General features: G+C 44.1%; 1 protein-coding gene across 3 annotated transcripts in view; it reads right to left on the bottom strand.

The window, feature by feature from the left end:
- The window catches only part of FAM53B (family with sequence similarity 53 member B), a 126,951-nt gene that overhangs the window by 110,096 nt on the left and 1,947 nt on the right, over nucleotides 1-14,908 (bottom strand). Inside the window, exon 1 of one of the 3 annotated variants that reach the window (XM_018041179.1) lies at nucleotides 2,729-2,958. The exons of 1 other annotated variant lie outside the window; for it this stretch is intronic. The gene's annotated coding sequence lies outside the window, so the exon portion shown is untranslated. One more of the 3 variants, XM_018041180.1, reaches the window with a different exon arrangement.

Genomic DNA, 14,908 nt, shown 5'->3' with positions numbered 1-14,908 from the left:
ACAATTCAACAGTGGGTCCGAAGCACAGTCTCCAGTGCCCGCTGCATCCAGCAGTGGGTGAAGAAGGGTATGCTTTCTCAGAGAGCAATGCAAAGGTACACCAAGTTGCTCCGGAGCGTCCTCTGCCGTCAGCTCCCAGAGTTTACGCAAGGCTCTTTTCTCTCCAGCCTCCCGCAGGGGGAGGAAAGCTGGCTGGCCTTTCCTGAGCTTCCATCACGGGTCAGGCGCCTGCTCCCTGGACCCATTTAAAGGACAACCAGCCCACTAGGCTCCCAGAGAACAGGGGAGATGGAGGGGCTGGGCGAGAGTGAAAAGAAATCAACTGGGGAATAAAGGCGAAAAGGCGTGGTGGGAAACAGCCTAAGAGGTAACCACAGGGCTTTCTCCCATAAAACGCCAATTAAGTGCAGCAGCCATGATTACAATACGGTATCTTAAAGCTCTGTTTCCTCCAAGAATTTTACGAACTTCCAAAAACACTACTGCTACATGCAACTTACCCTGAACTGAAAACAGGAGGGAGAAACTGACTAAAAACATCATCATCAATCAAAACAGTGGAATGCTCTACTTGTCCCGCTAGCCTGAGGACGTTCAAGCCCACTTCTGCAGCAGCTATACTGCAAGCTTTTATTTAAAACTTGCTTTCTATGTTAAAATGACTGTATTGCAATAATCACTTCTCAGGGGAAAAGAAGTCCTTGGGTAGAATTATTGGAACAGGTCATCAAACCGCCTTGTTCTCTGGAGGGGAGCATTTGGAGAAAGCAGCAGGCCTGCCCCATGCCTTTCTTTCATTTTCTGGGCTGCAGCAGCACCCTGTGAGCTGGCTCCTCGGTCTGGACCATGGCTGGCAGGATCCCGGCACTTGCCAAGCACAGACACTGGGTCAAGGGTTACCAAGCCTGAACTTAAGACCCACACCTTCTCCCACTAACATGGGCCTATCAACTGGGACAAGCAGCTGTTTTCAGTTTATCTAGCTGTCCCTAGCTGAGAAAAACGGGAGGGGAGGAAGGGAAAAAAAGAACTACAGATCGGCAATTCAGTATCAAAACTGTAACTGAGACAAGTTACTGTTAAGTGAATAAATTAAAATGAAACCAAAACCTAGCCAACTGCAGAAACAGTGAGTTTCACCCAGTCTACTAACTCCATTCCCTTCCAAGTCCTCAAACCTGGTAGCGTCCTACTGTAATCACCCAGAGTCCAGGATTCTGGATCAAGGAAGGATCTCCCTCCAGCCGGTGGGAACTGCTGGGAACACATATGCTAGTATGTCATTTGGAAGTCTGCTAATATGTTGTAAGCTGCACAAGACGCTTGCCTGGCTTCCCAAGCCAATAAACAATGCCATTCCAACTCCTGCAGCAGTCAATAGAAAACAGCCCCTTGTCTCCACCATCCAACAATTCAACAAACATTTGTTCCTGTTGAACAACCGTCAGCCTGGCTCCATCTGCACCGGCTCCGCCAAGGCGAGCTGGAGGAGGCGACGGCACAAACGCCCGGCCCAGGTCCCCGAGCCCGGGGCGCAGCCCAGAGCGGGGGGCCACTCGCCCAACACCACCACCACCACCCCCGCCCCCCGAGTCCGGAGGCTGTAACGTACGGAAGACTCGGAGTGTGGCCTATAGGAGGCAGAATCCCATTCATCAAATGCTGCAAAGAACTGTTCTTTGTTCACCGTCGTACGAAGTACAGTACGTGTGAATGAAGCCCGGCGTTCGGATGCACGGAGCCTGGCTTCAGGGGGCGTCCGGGAGCGAGGGACCCGGCTCTCGACAGTCGCCAGGGCTCCGCCACCCGGTATCGAGCCACGAGTATTGTTCCTCAAGTCTGCGGGAGGGGATGGGGAGCTGGCGGGGGGGCGGCGGTGGCCAAGAAGGCACTTTGGGCAATGCAAATCCAGGGTCCTCCCCGGACTCTGGGCGCCCTCCCCTTCTTCGTGCCCACCCCACCAAGAGAAAGCCCGAGCGGGGAAGCCGACTCCCACGGGCTTGCAAATCAAGGACTGGCAAAGATGGGACTCGGCCAGGGTGCCCTGTGCCGGACGGCCCTTCTCGCCATGTGCAAAAGCCACGCCGGCACGGCCCTCCACCCCCACCCCATTCCGCAAGTCCCCGCGGCCGCGGCCTCCGCGGGGGCTTTTCCCCACCGCGGACAGGGTACTCTCCCACCCCCAGCGTGACCTCTCCGGTCGGTCCCGCCGCCGCGACGCCCGCCGCTGCGCGCTCGCATCCCGGGGGTGGCGGACGCAAACTTCCACGAACAAAAGAGTTGTCTGCAAAACGATGCGGGAACTTCGGGGTGCGCGGGGACGCCCGGATCCCCGGCGCCTTCGCCGGGGCTCAAGTTGAAACGTGGAGACGGGGGAACACCCCAGGGCGCAGCAGTGCCCGCGCCCGCCCCGGGGAAGCGCAGACTTTTCCGCAGGGGCCGTGCTGGCTCTCTCCCCTGGCTGCGCTCTGACAAGTCTCACGCATGCACCAGCGGCGGCACTCAGCGCCCCGAGAAACCGCCCGGCCCCAGACGAAACCAGGCAGGCGGACCAAAAGGAAATCAGCCACACAAATATTGAAAAAGGCGGGGGGGGGGGGGTGCTAAGGCCAGTGCATCCCGCGAGCCAGGCTCCCTACCGCCGGCGGCCGGGGCGCACTAGCCAAGACCTCCGCTCGGGACCGGCCTCCCGGTCGCCGCCGCCGCCGCCCGGCCCGGGATCGCTTACTGTGCGCGGCGGGACGCTCCGGCCGCGGTCCCCCGCGCAGTCGCCGCCGGCGCTCGCCGAGTCGTCCGGGCTGCCCGCCGCGCGGCCGCAGCGCGCACGCTCTCCTGCCGGCGCCGAGCGCTTTGTACGGAGCTGCTCCCGGGGAGGAGGAAATCGACTTGTCACTTCCTGAACTGTTTGCAACTCGTCCCTTTAACCGGCCCTGGCCAGGCCGCCCGCGCCCGCCCGCGCCCGCCGCCGCCGCGGGGCCGCCCGACCGCGGCTGCTCGTCGCTGGGTCCAGCGCTCTGCCGGCGGCGTCGCGGGCCGGGGCGCTCGGCGCGGCGGCGGCGTGCAGGAGCCGGGCGGCGTGCGGCGGCGGCGGCGGCAGCGGCGGCAGCAGCAGCGGCAGGCGAGGGTGCAGTGCGCGCAGCCGCCGGTGGGCGGGGAGTGGGGCGGGGGGGTCGCGGCGCGCCGCCGGCGGGGCTAGAGGGCGTCCTGCGAGCCGAGCCGCGCGCCGCTCGCCGCGCTCGCGCCTGGGAGGCCCCGGAACGCGGGAAGTGGCCCCGAGCCCCGGGCCCCGGCCGCGCTGCCACCGCCCGGGCCCCGAGCCAGAGACCCTGGGGCCGGCCCCCGCACGAGCCTGGACGAAAACCCCGGGCCGCGTGGACTTCAGACGTCCAGCTTCCGGGTTGTTGGGGTGTTTTGGTTGTGTGTGTGTGTGTGGTTTTTTTTGAGGTTTTAAAGAAACCATCCCTTCAGTGGCGTGCTGGGCGGCAGGGGACGGGGGGAGCCGTGTGAATGTTGTCTGTCGCGCTTTTGGAAAATAAAGCGCTCCTTTCCTAACTCGGGGCGCTGACCGAAATAAAGGAATGTGTACTTCGGTAGCCACATCCAAAATATATGCAACTGGTGAAGGAAGGATTTGTGGTTGCTAAGCAGAAGCAGAGCATGTTTAGTTCTGTAACTTAGGATGTTGACTTAAGTTCAGGAATGTAACCCTGATAGAATAAGCAGAGTATTTTCATTGTGCCGCTCACCTGGGGGAGGGGGATTGTTTTCCTTGTGAAGTGAAGCCCTAGATTTCCCATTAGGCCTTCCTACTGGTGTATGTTATTTTATTGACCTTGTCCAAAAAGAGATGTTTTTAAAGAGAAGGTTTTTTAAAAGAACTCCCTATGCCTGTTTTGTGTTCTCCTTTGCCAAAAAAACAAAACACCTCATTACTTTACATGGATTGTGTCTGCGCCATTTCAATGGTTCTATTCATAAATCAGGAAACTTTTTCTGTTGCTTCTAGGAACATTTAATTGGTTTTAATCCAATGTTTCAATCCCAGTATCAAACATAAATGAACAATTAACTTCTTGAGCTTGTGTGCACTTGGGAAACTATTATATTTCACAGCTATTGCTAACATATTTCAGTTTCCCATCACACTGGACCCATTCTTTTGCAGAAAACCACGAGTTAACATCTCCTTTCACACCAACTACAGTTCACACCAGTGACTTCTGCTGCAAGACTGAGAGGCACAACCAGGAGAAGGATGTGAGTATTCATTCAAGTAGATGATGTGGGATACAATCAATTCATCCAATAAAGCCAAACCAAGCTAATATGTAGAATACTATGGCACCGATATCCTTACCTATAACCTCTGCTTTAAGAAAAGTTATCAAGGGCCAATTTTGAAAGAAGCAAAAACCAAGTCTCCCTAGATTGAACACAGACAGGCACAGGGATAATTTGAGAATGCTGCAACACTGCCCTCGTGCCGTCTTACGCACACAGTGTCAAACACCTCAGCCTTTGAGAGCTTTACGGATATAGTCTAATTTACTTTTTATTAGGAGGCCTAGAGTGACTCCTGCTGGCAAACATTCAGTTTATTCCTGCAATTACTAGTTCATGGGGTCAACCTAAAAAACAAAATTCAGGGGTCCCGAGCCTGGAAACAATTACTGCAACCATTATTCTTGTTGCTTTCAGGATGATTTTAGTCTCACAAAACTCCAAGGATTGTGGTTATGGCAAGCTCCTTCGCCGTAACGCCTCCTTTCCGACCTAAAGCAGCCTGTTTTTCTGGTTTTTAGGCTTTCTTAAAAGTGTAGAGAACTAAAAACTATCTGCTTCAGGGGTTGTGCTACTAACCAATGAATAGCTATTTCTCATTTACTTAATTTGAATGTCTAAGGACTAAAAATACATACATTAAGGCCTGTGTCACTAGTCTTCCATACTATGGGCCTTCCCACATCATGTAATAAAGTCCTATAACATAGATATATGATGCCCCTCTTTTTAGGGCCATACTACACAGTCCTTTATTATAAAAAGTCCTATCCAAAAGTTTGCATATTAGAGTTGCTTAATTCAAAGAAGTAAACATAAACTCAGTCAAACTGGCTTTAAAACAATGTGAGCTGCAGTCAGGGGAAGGGGGTAGGAGGGCTAAGCTGTCTACCTCTGTTCAGTCCTTAAAGGTCAAAACCAAATCAAAACCCGATTTAGAATACAACCAGAAGCCTAAATGCAAATTCATGGGCCAATTTAGGAATAAATCCATAAAATAATCCAAAAATGATCACTTGCAACTTTTCCATTATCACCAACCAACACTAACCTGGTTAAGGCACAGAACACGCTGGGAAATATAAGCTGTAGGGATTATATGCAGTCTCACTCCAAGACCAACATATGAAGCCCAGGGAAAAAGTACAGTCAATACTGGCTCTCCTGGCTCCCCTCAAAGCAGAACTTGCAAATGAAGGAACGCCTGTGTGTGTGGTATGCATGACATGTCCACTCAGCACTGCTGGGGAGATAGAAACTGAGTGGCTTTCTATACTAGACGGTTCTCCCCTTCCAAGTTTAAAGCTCTTAAGCAACAGGAGACAATAAGGGTGTATTTTACTAAGAAAGGGTGTAACCAACTATAACTTGTATCAACAAGCTAATAAAAGTATTCACCTAAGCACATTTGTGCAGAGGAGGGTAAAGATTGGGTTCTGATTAAGTACTCAGAAATGTCCTTGATAGTTAGTGGGTGTTCTATGTTTGTGTCTTTAGAACCAGATAAATATGATGTTCAAACAACAGGGAGCTAAGCTTTTGACATTTCAGCAAGTAGCAGTCAATACTGTTCAGTTTTTCCCATTAAATTTATCTGTACCTATGATTATAAAAAGAGTGGTGACCACTGAAAGATGGTAAACAGGTTTGTCTCTGAGAATAACATTCTTTTTAGACTAATAATGGGAGTGAAACAGACATCAGACATGTTATACATTGGAACCAACAGCAGTATGCAGATGCATGTGTATTAACCCCTTTATTCAGCTTCCCAAAGCCACAGCTTCTTTGTCACAAGTGCTGTATTAAAAGCCAGTCATTCACATTTCACACTGTCTTTTCTACACTTGAAAAGAACTTTATAAAAGCAGAACCTTTTAAAATCGCTTGTAATAGATGATGGGAAGATAGACATCACCAAGTCCACCTGAAACATTTTCAGAGACTGGCTACTGAAAGCAAGTTATTAGCAAAATACACTGCTTTAAAAATGATGGGAAGTTTTTGGTTGTCAGTGGAAGCCAAAAATCTGAGCCTACTATGGGGGCAATTTTCTTATTCAGAGCTTATTCAGAAAAATAAGTTCTATAATCGTCCCCATACCTATGATCCAGCTTCAATTAACAGCCCTACCTACATAAGCATGTTACAACACACTAATCCGTCTGTTCTTTACTTTCTCTTCTTTTTATCTTTTGTTCTAAAACCTTTTCAAAACTGATGAAAATGAGTTATAACCCTAGCTAGAATCTCATACAGATACATAAATCTATCTCCCTTATCTGTAGACATCCACCTTTTTTTAAGAGGAACTTTGGTTCTCGAAGACAGTCATTTTTTGATTCAGGAGCTAAATAAAATGAATTTATTTTCATTGAAAAATAAGCACAGCAGTGAATTTAATGATACCAATCTAACTCTTTTGATACAAAATGAGAGTTGAAAGCAGCTTGAAGGAGACTGCCTATTGAAATCAGCGCATGTGAATCCGCACAGCTTTGTAACTGAGTGTCTAGCACCATTGAGGCACGAAGCATGCCAGCTGGGACGGCATTGTGCACCACAAAGTGTGGGTTGTAAGCCTAAGTCCTGAGCACAAACCCTGGTTTCCAAGTTGGCAGGTGCTGAAAACACAGCAAATGTCACGCTTGCAACTCACTGCATGGAAGGGCTCTGAGTAAAGGAAGCTAAAAAGAACAGAGCAACAGTTAAAACTTATTTCAATTTGATATTACTTTTTCCTTGCAAAATTAATAGTACCTGTAAGTATTATGTGCTAAAAGAAAACTCAAGCATGAAAAAACAGACACTGAAAAGTTTATGCATGGTAAATAAGTAAAAATATAGCAAAGTAAATCTACATTCAAAGTTACTGACATATGTAAATCTTACCAAACCTACTTAAACTATTTTAATACTGAGATTCAAAAGCATAATCAACTCCTGGCCTTCCTCTGATCTGTTTATGAAGTTAGCTGAAACAGACACTAACTAGTATCACTAAGTCACCTATAACCTAGTCTACCTCAATACACTCTACCAAAATCATAGCTAAAAACAAGTTATAGTATTTTCATATTGCTACACATTGAATTTAATCTAGAAAACATTTCAACAGCACACTCAATGTTTATGTCATCTTCAAATGAAAATCATTTCAATTTTTTGCTTCAAATATTCTGTAGTGGAATTCAGATTTAGTATGAGATATTCAGCCCAAAATTTAACTTAATTTTTCTATCAACTACCTGTCATATAAGTCACTGCCTCAAGAAAAATCTATTTTTAACTCATCCCTAGTGATATGCCCAAAGCTACCACTATCCTGCCTATTACCCATGAAAATGAAATGAGTGAATTTCATTTTCATTAGGTATACAGGAAACTGAAAGATACAGCTTGTGATTTCATAGAATTTAAATACCCAATCTTAAGACTGAATCCTTTGGAGTTAAAATATCAAGAAAAAAAAAATTTGGTCTCTGGCTCCAATGGAAGAACATCCCTGGGAGCAGTATGAAAAGAACATTGGCCCCACGTATTCTACCAGCCTCTGAATTTCCTCACTCAGCTCTCTCAGTCTTCTCTATTAACCGAAAGCAGAGACGTTTTGTTTTACCCTATCCATTACTGTTGTAAGAGGGCCAGCCAGCCTTGCCTATTTTGTCCTAGCATGCCCTGCAGCTGACCTGAAACAGAACTGATATGAATGAGAAGCTGGCTTGCAATTTTAAATACTACTTTACATCTCCTTTTAATTTTCACATAGAAACAAAACAAAAAACACCTTGATCAAACCAAGATATTCAACCACTATGATATTTACCTACTTGAAAGTAGTGAAACTCTGATTATGTTCTATCCTGATGATATACATCATATTGTATTGACCTCATCTCTGTAGAGCTTCTAAAACGGTTCAGACTTAAACTCTGGGAGGTTAGTTACCTAGAGAAAGTGACACTCCTCTGGCCAGCATTTCTATAGTAATATTAAGCACTCTAAGCATTAAGGTATTCATTTAACCACTAATAAAAAGGTTAAGTAAATAAACAAATCCGCAAACGAAGCGTTTTCTACACTAGCATAAACAACTGATTCACTGAACTTTACTAACTATACTGTCAGTTCTAATATAAACCAAGGTCAAATCATATAAACTGCTTAAAGTACTGCCCAACATCAAACTTTAAAATGCCATTGTGAATGTCTGCCAACTTACAGCAAAGAAAATAAACATGATTCAGTGATCAAAGAAATCAAACCTAGATAATGGAAGGTGGAAATCAATAAAAATCTTAGTCCCTCTTTCCAGCTGGCCTAGTTGGGTTGGAAAGATCTCCTGCAGAGGCAAATGGCAACCCACTCCAGTATTCTTGCCTGGGAGAAACTCCATGGACAGAGGAGCCCGGACACGACTGAGAGACTCACACGTGTGCGCACACACACACACACACACACACACACACGGTCACATGGGGGATCTTGGTCTGGTCCTGCATTAGTGGTCACTGGAAACAAAGCCTTGGAGTCCAAACCTGAGGACAATGTACCATATCCGTGGCCATTTGTTTTCAATTCAGAAGCATCCACAGTAACCTTTTCCCCCCAACACCTATACTTATTACTACCTCCTGACCTCTGAAACAGATAATGATCAGAAACCTGAGGGGAATTCCTAGAATCTGCTGAAACACATCATAAAGGGCATTTCATGAAAATCCAGCGTTATGATATCCAGTCTCCATTTCTTACTAAATAAAAAGGTGCTTTTAGCACCAGCCCCATCTAGAGACTGAAGAAGGAGGAGCTATGCAGTATGATTTAAGATACTCTGGAAAGGCCCCCATCTATTCCAGCCTTTCCCTCTTACTTGTCTACCTCTTATCCTCCTCTCCTCACTCATCTCATCACTCCTGGAATACAAATGCCTTAGGATGGATCTGAATACATTAACTCGGTGGCACTGAGAGTTAAAATCCTGAACCATTCAATATATTAGCTCCAATGGGAAGAAGGTTTCTTTGGAGAAAAGAATATTTATTTGGCCTTGGTGTGTGCTAGGAATCATGCTAAGATGATTTACGTTTTTCTCACTTAATATTCACTACCCTACTGTGTATAGTCTACACAACTGCTTCTCTCTCCACTATTTCAAACTGCTTCAAACAAATGTACTGAAGGGTAACCAACTTGAAATAAGTATCTACTATATACTAGGCACTTTGCCAGTACTTTTAAAATAGTTCAATTTCACTGAGAGGGATAAGCAGTTATAGAACAGACTGACAGTACCTCAAAGAGGTACAAGGTATAGAAGGGCAGACCCATGTACTACACTCTGTATAGCATGAGAATGTAGAAACCTCAAAAATCCAGGGCTTTCAAGTGGTAAATAAAGTCATCTCTGAGTGTGCAGTGTGTGTGTTTGAAATAGGGAAGAATGAAATTAGGGAGATTCTTCAGGTTATCATAATTTTATCAATTTATCTATCACCTTATCAAAATTAAGGTGGGGAAATTCCCCGGTGGTCCAGTTGTTAGGAGTCTGCCTGCCAATGCAGGGGTTGAATCCTTGGTCTGGGAAGATTCCACATGCCACAGGGCAACTAAGCCCTCATATCACAACTATTAAATGCTGAGCCTTCAAGCTCTAGGGGCTTCCCTGGTGGCTCAGAAGGAAAAGAATCTGCCTGCAGTGTGGGAGACCCAGGCTCAATCCCTAGGTTAGAAAGACCCCCTGGAGGAGGGCGTGGCCACCCACTCCAGTATTCTTGCCTGGAGAATCCAAGAGGAGCCTGGTGAGCTACAGTCCATGGGGTCGCAGAGTCTGACACGACTGAGCGACTAAGCACACCACAAGGAGCTCTAGAACCTGAGGGCTGCAACCACTGGGCCCAGGGGCCACACCTACCAAAGCCCTTGCGCTCGAGAGGCCATGCTCAGCAACAAAAGAAACCATCTGCAATGAGAAGCCCTTTCACCACAGCTAAAGAGAGCCCACTTGAAGCAACAAAGACCCAGCACAGCCTAAACTTTTAAAAATTAAAAAAGTTTTAAAAAATAATAAAATTAAGGTAGGAGGAAAAAATTAGATGTAAATTTTTGAGTTTCTCATATAAAACATCTCTGTGTCAAATGAATACAAACTGAATTATCAAATATATATCAGGGGCAATCAACACTGAAATCTTAAGTTTACCAATGAATGTATAAAGACATTTTTAGACTGAAAAACAATCATGTGATGGCTTCAACTGTTTTATTATACGTACATGTATTTTTTCAGATACATGAATAGCTATTTTGATTTAAAAGAATCATAAAGTGACCTAAAAACTGATATTTAGCTAATGGAGTATTTAAACTCTCCATACATAGTGGAAATCTATTTTGTTAAGTTTTCTCTAAACCTCAGATCAATTTCAGAAGTTATTATGGACTGAATGTTTGTGTCCCCCAGAAATTTATGCTGAAGCTCTAACACCCAAAGAAACAGTATGTGGAGGCGGGGCCTCTGGGAAGTAATTACGGCTAGATGAAGTTATGAGGGTGGGGCTCTCACCTTGGGATCAGTGCACTTACAAGAAGAAACACTCAAGAGCTTTGTAAGAACCACCAGGGAGTTTGCACACTGCACACACGGTCTCCCCACAAGCACACATAAAGAGAACACGTGAACATAACAGGGAGATGGCAGCTGCGTACAAGCCAAGAGAAGAGACCTCAGAATGAAACCTACCTTGTCGGCACCTTGATGTGGGAATTTCCAGTCTTCAGACTATGAAAAATACATTTCTGTTGTTTGAGCCACCCAGTCCATGGCAATCCCAGCTATTACAGAGGTAGAGAGGAACTTTAAGTATCGCGTACTGAACACCCCTCTTTCACAAAAAGAAAAACTGAAGCCCAGAAAAGGAAAGTGAGTTGCCTAGATTCCAGTCATTTTCCTCCCCAAAATTTAGTATTTTAAAAATATCATTTCTGATATTTATTCTACTAGTTAATAGATTTTAAAGACAAATTATATGCTATTGTAAAATGAAAACAAAAACAAATTTCAAGTTCAAAAATCAATGTGATTACTGCATTTTTTGCAAATTAAGTCATTAATCAAACCGACTTAACAAAATGATCTCTCAATTCTGGCTATGTAGCGTCCTCACCATACAAAGATTTCACAAGGAAACCTTAGCTCACTAAATGAGCAAACTTTTGGAAAGGTCAGGCTTATTCCAATGTGAGTTTCAATATATGAAATCTACCGTGGAGTATAATCCAGAGAGAATAAATAACTCTGACTTGCTTATGACTGATTCTCAAAAATCAACAAATATTATTCTCATTCAAAAAATAGCATACAAGCAGTTTCAATGACTCACGAAGGCTCTATTTATAAATCACACAACATGTAGTTTTCACTCACAATTTCAGGCCTGTCTTCCAAAATTTGCAAACAGCTCTTTAATTCAACCCAGTATGTTTTATTAAATACCATATTAGGATTTTCCCCATTCAGACTCCAATGAGACTTCTTGTTGAGGACATGGAAGGAAAACCTAATTAGTGCTGCTCCAGTGCATGTAAATTTATTTCATCATGAAAATCCACAGAGTAGGGGCAAGATGCTGTCACAGAACGGCAGAAGGATATGGAATGTAAACGGCTCTTTCCTCCACTCTGCCCCTCTCTCACCCCGCCCCTCCAAGTTCCACGGTTGGAAATCATCCTAACATTTTTTTTTAGCCAGGATGTACTAAAATTAGATGGGAACAAAGGACTGACATTTTCATATTAGAGGAGGGGCTGGGAGAAAAATGTGAACTTGCAGCACCCACTCTCTTCTACATTTAGCCTCTTCGTCCTGACTATTCCCTCAACTCTGAAGCAGCAAGAAACACAAGAGCAGGGGAGCCATCAGCCACCCCAACAGCGCTTCCATTCCGCTACAATCACATCATGATACACTCATCTCTGTTAATGAAGAGTGATAAATACACTTCCTGGTCCCCTTACTCAACCAGAGCATTTCATATTTCTAAGCTCCTCAGATAATATCCAGAGTATGCTAATTGCTGGCTCATGTGAAAATTTTTAGGTATTTGGGAAAACAAATATATTGTCAGATTCACTTTTCTTAAAAAGCTTCTGAATAGCATGCACAATGAAGCTCACTCGCTAACATACTTACCATTTCCTGATGCAGTAATAAAAACACATATTTATAAATATAAGAATTTATGACTTCTTTGGGAAGGATCACTTAAAAATGAAAAAAGTGAATTAAAAAATGAAAAAAGTAGGTTCTTTTTTTATATCTTCCTCCAATAAACTAGGCAAGTAACTGGGAAATACTTTAAGGCACAATTGATCTCTTGGTCGAAAGTCTTTCTTACAATGGTATCAGCATGACAAAAGTGCATTCTGCCCGCCTCTACGCCCCAGTTTTTGAAGTTCTACGCCATAAAAGCAGGACAGTGATACATTCAAGTCTTGAGAATTATTCCTATCTTTTTAATTTGGTTTCCCTGGGCCTAAACCACAGGTCCATACAGTGACAGCTTAAAATCCAGTTTAGAGAAGTCCTTTTAATGATTAGTCTAATGCACTGTGTTGTAAAGATTTTTAAAACTCAGTAAGTACCGACTCAAACTTTTTGTTTTTTTTTCTGGTTACTGGAGCCCATCTTGACATCTAAGCTGGAAATGAATGATCTTTCAACAACACTCCAGGGATTTTGCTAAGGTCATATTCAATCATTCATTAGGCTTCTTACCCCTCGCTTTTCAGAGTTCCATTGTAGAGCTGGTTTTATTCAGCATTTATGTAGCCTGTGGGCTTGGGTATTTGTCTGCTTAATGTTGAGTTTCATTTCTATGCCCCTAACATAGGAATCCATCAATTGACCAAAGAATTGCAAACTATTCTTTTACTTTTCTAACAAATTGCATGGTATGTATGAAGAATAAATTAGCATTAATTTTCTTCTATTAACTGTTAATAAAACATGCTCATGTGTTCCCCCCCTTCTTTAAGGACATCTCTGTTTTCTGCCTAGCCAAGAGAAATGACAGGATTTCCTAATTTTTTCCCCACGATGCAACTGTCCTTCAACCTACCACACTCCTCACCTCCCACAATCAAGACTCCAGGTCACAGGCAGCCTCCTTCCTGTGAAGTGCACTAGACAAGACTCCTTTCAGACCCCAGCAACACCCTCGGCACCCCTCCTCCTCCACATACAACAATTAGCTAGAGGTTACTACAATGGGACATAAGACGCTTGGTCTCTTGCTCCAGAGCAGAAGGCTGTCTCTGGAGCACATGCCTTCTATCTGGCTCACAGTGCTAGCAACAGGGAATCAAACCCAAGTGTCCCCATAGGGGCAGAATGCTGACCTAGAGAGTAACTCATTTTTCACAATCATATATACCTTTTCATTGTAGGCTTCCAGACACACACACACACACACACACACACAAATAAATAAATAAAATTATTTAAGAGAACATAAATCAAAGCCTATTCACATTGGCAGGGATACTCTATTTCTTTGCGTATCAGTTTAAGAAAAATTATCTCAAAGCCAAATAAAACCTAATTACTCATCTGGGTTCTTTAAAATTAAGGTTTCTATTATACTCTGGATGAATGTGAATGAAAGTCAACATATAGGTAATGTGTTACAGTATCAAGAAAATTTAAAAATAAATGAATTGAAACACATTACTCATATAAAGACTAAAAGTCTTTCATGTACGTTTACCTCTCTCCTTCCCCCCAAATAAACAGAAAAATGCACACATATCACAGATGAAGAAAAGGCAAACTCACTGCCACTATAAAGGGAAAAAAATCATTCAAGGACAGTTTGTACTTATTTTAAAATGGCTTTAGTCTAGCTGCCAAGAGTAGTGTCAGGTTTGATTCTCAGATACATAAACACTAGGCCCAAAAAGCAACTCTAACTTGTGCACCTGGCTTAAAACAAAATGTTCTGAAAACTTTCCTTTTGTTAATTGGTGTAACTCACCCACCAAGGCCTCCAATCCCTTTGGACTTGCACACACACTTCCTACACACAGAAGTAGACTGTTATGGGGCAATAACATCATCATGAAAAGCAACAATTCTGTGCAGGCTCCACAGAGAAACCTCGTTTGCATTTCAAACAAGTTTTCTCAAAATAAGGGTGTCTTTTGATGAAATAAAATTACAATTCCAACTTCTTGCCCAGATAAAACAGCATTCACTACATAACCTACTGCTCCCTTTTAGAACGGCATGATTTCCTTCACAGTTACCCACAAATCCATATGACGTATCAAAACTAAGTTTGATAATAATGTGTTTATGACTTGTTTCAATAACTTGGGATATTTACTGGCCTGGTTTTGAAAGTGTGGTATTATTTGAAAATATTAATAATTTATTGTTAGCATCTTTGGACCTTCCATTTGTCCTGATTTCAATCTCCGAGAGGCTGGCTTCCAGCAGGATTAAACTACTAAGAGGAGATGACAACTCCCCTTTCCTAACCTTATCAACAGTCCCATGATTCTCCTGCCAAAAGTCCTACATCTCTGCAAACAGAACACACATACCCCCACAATAGTGACTCAAGGA

The sequence above is a fragment of the Capra hircus genome, chromosome 26 (genome assembly GCF_001704415.2).
Source record: "Capra hircus breed San Clemente chromosome 26, ASM170441v1, whole genome shotgun sequence".
Lineage (NCBI taxonomy): Eukaryota > Metazoa > Chordata > Mammalia > Artiodactyla > Bovidae > Capra > Capra hircus.
This window is presented reverse-complemented; position numbering and strand designations above follow the sequence as displayed.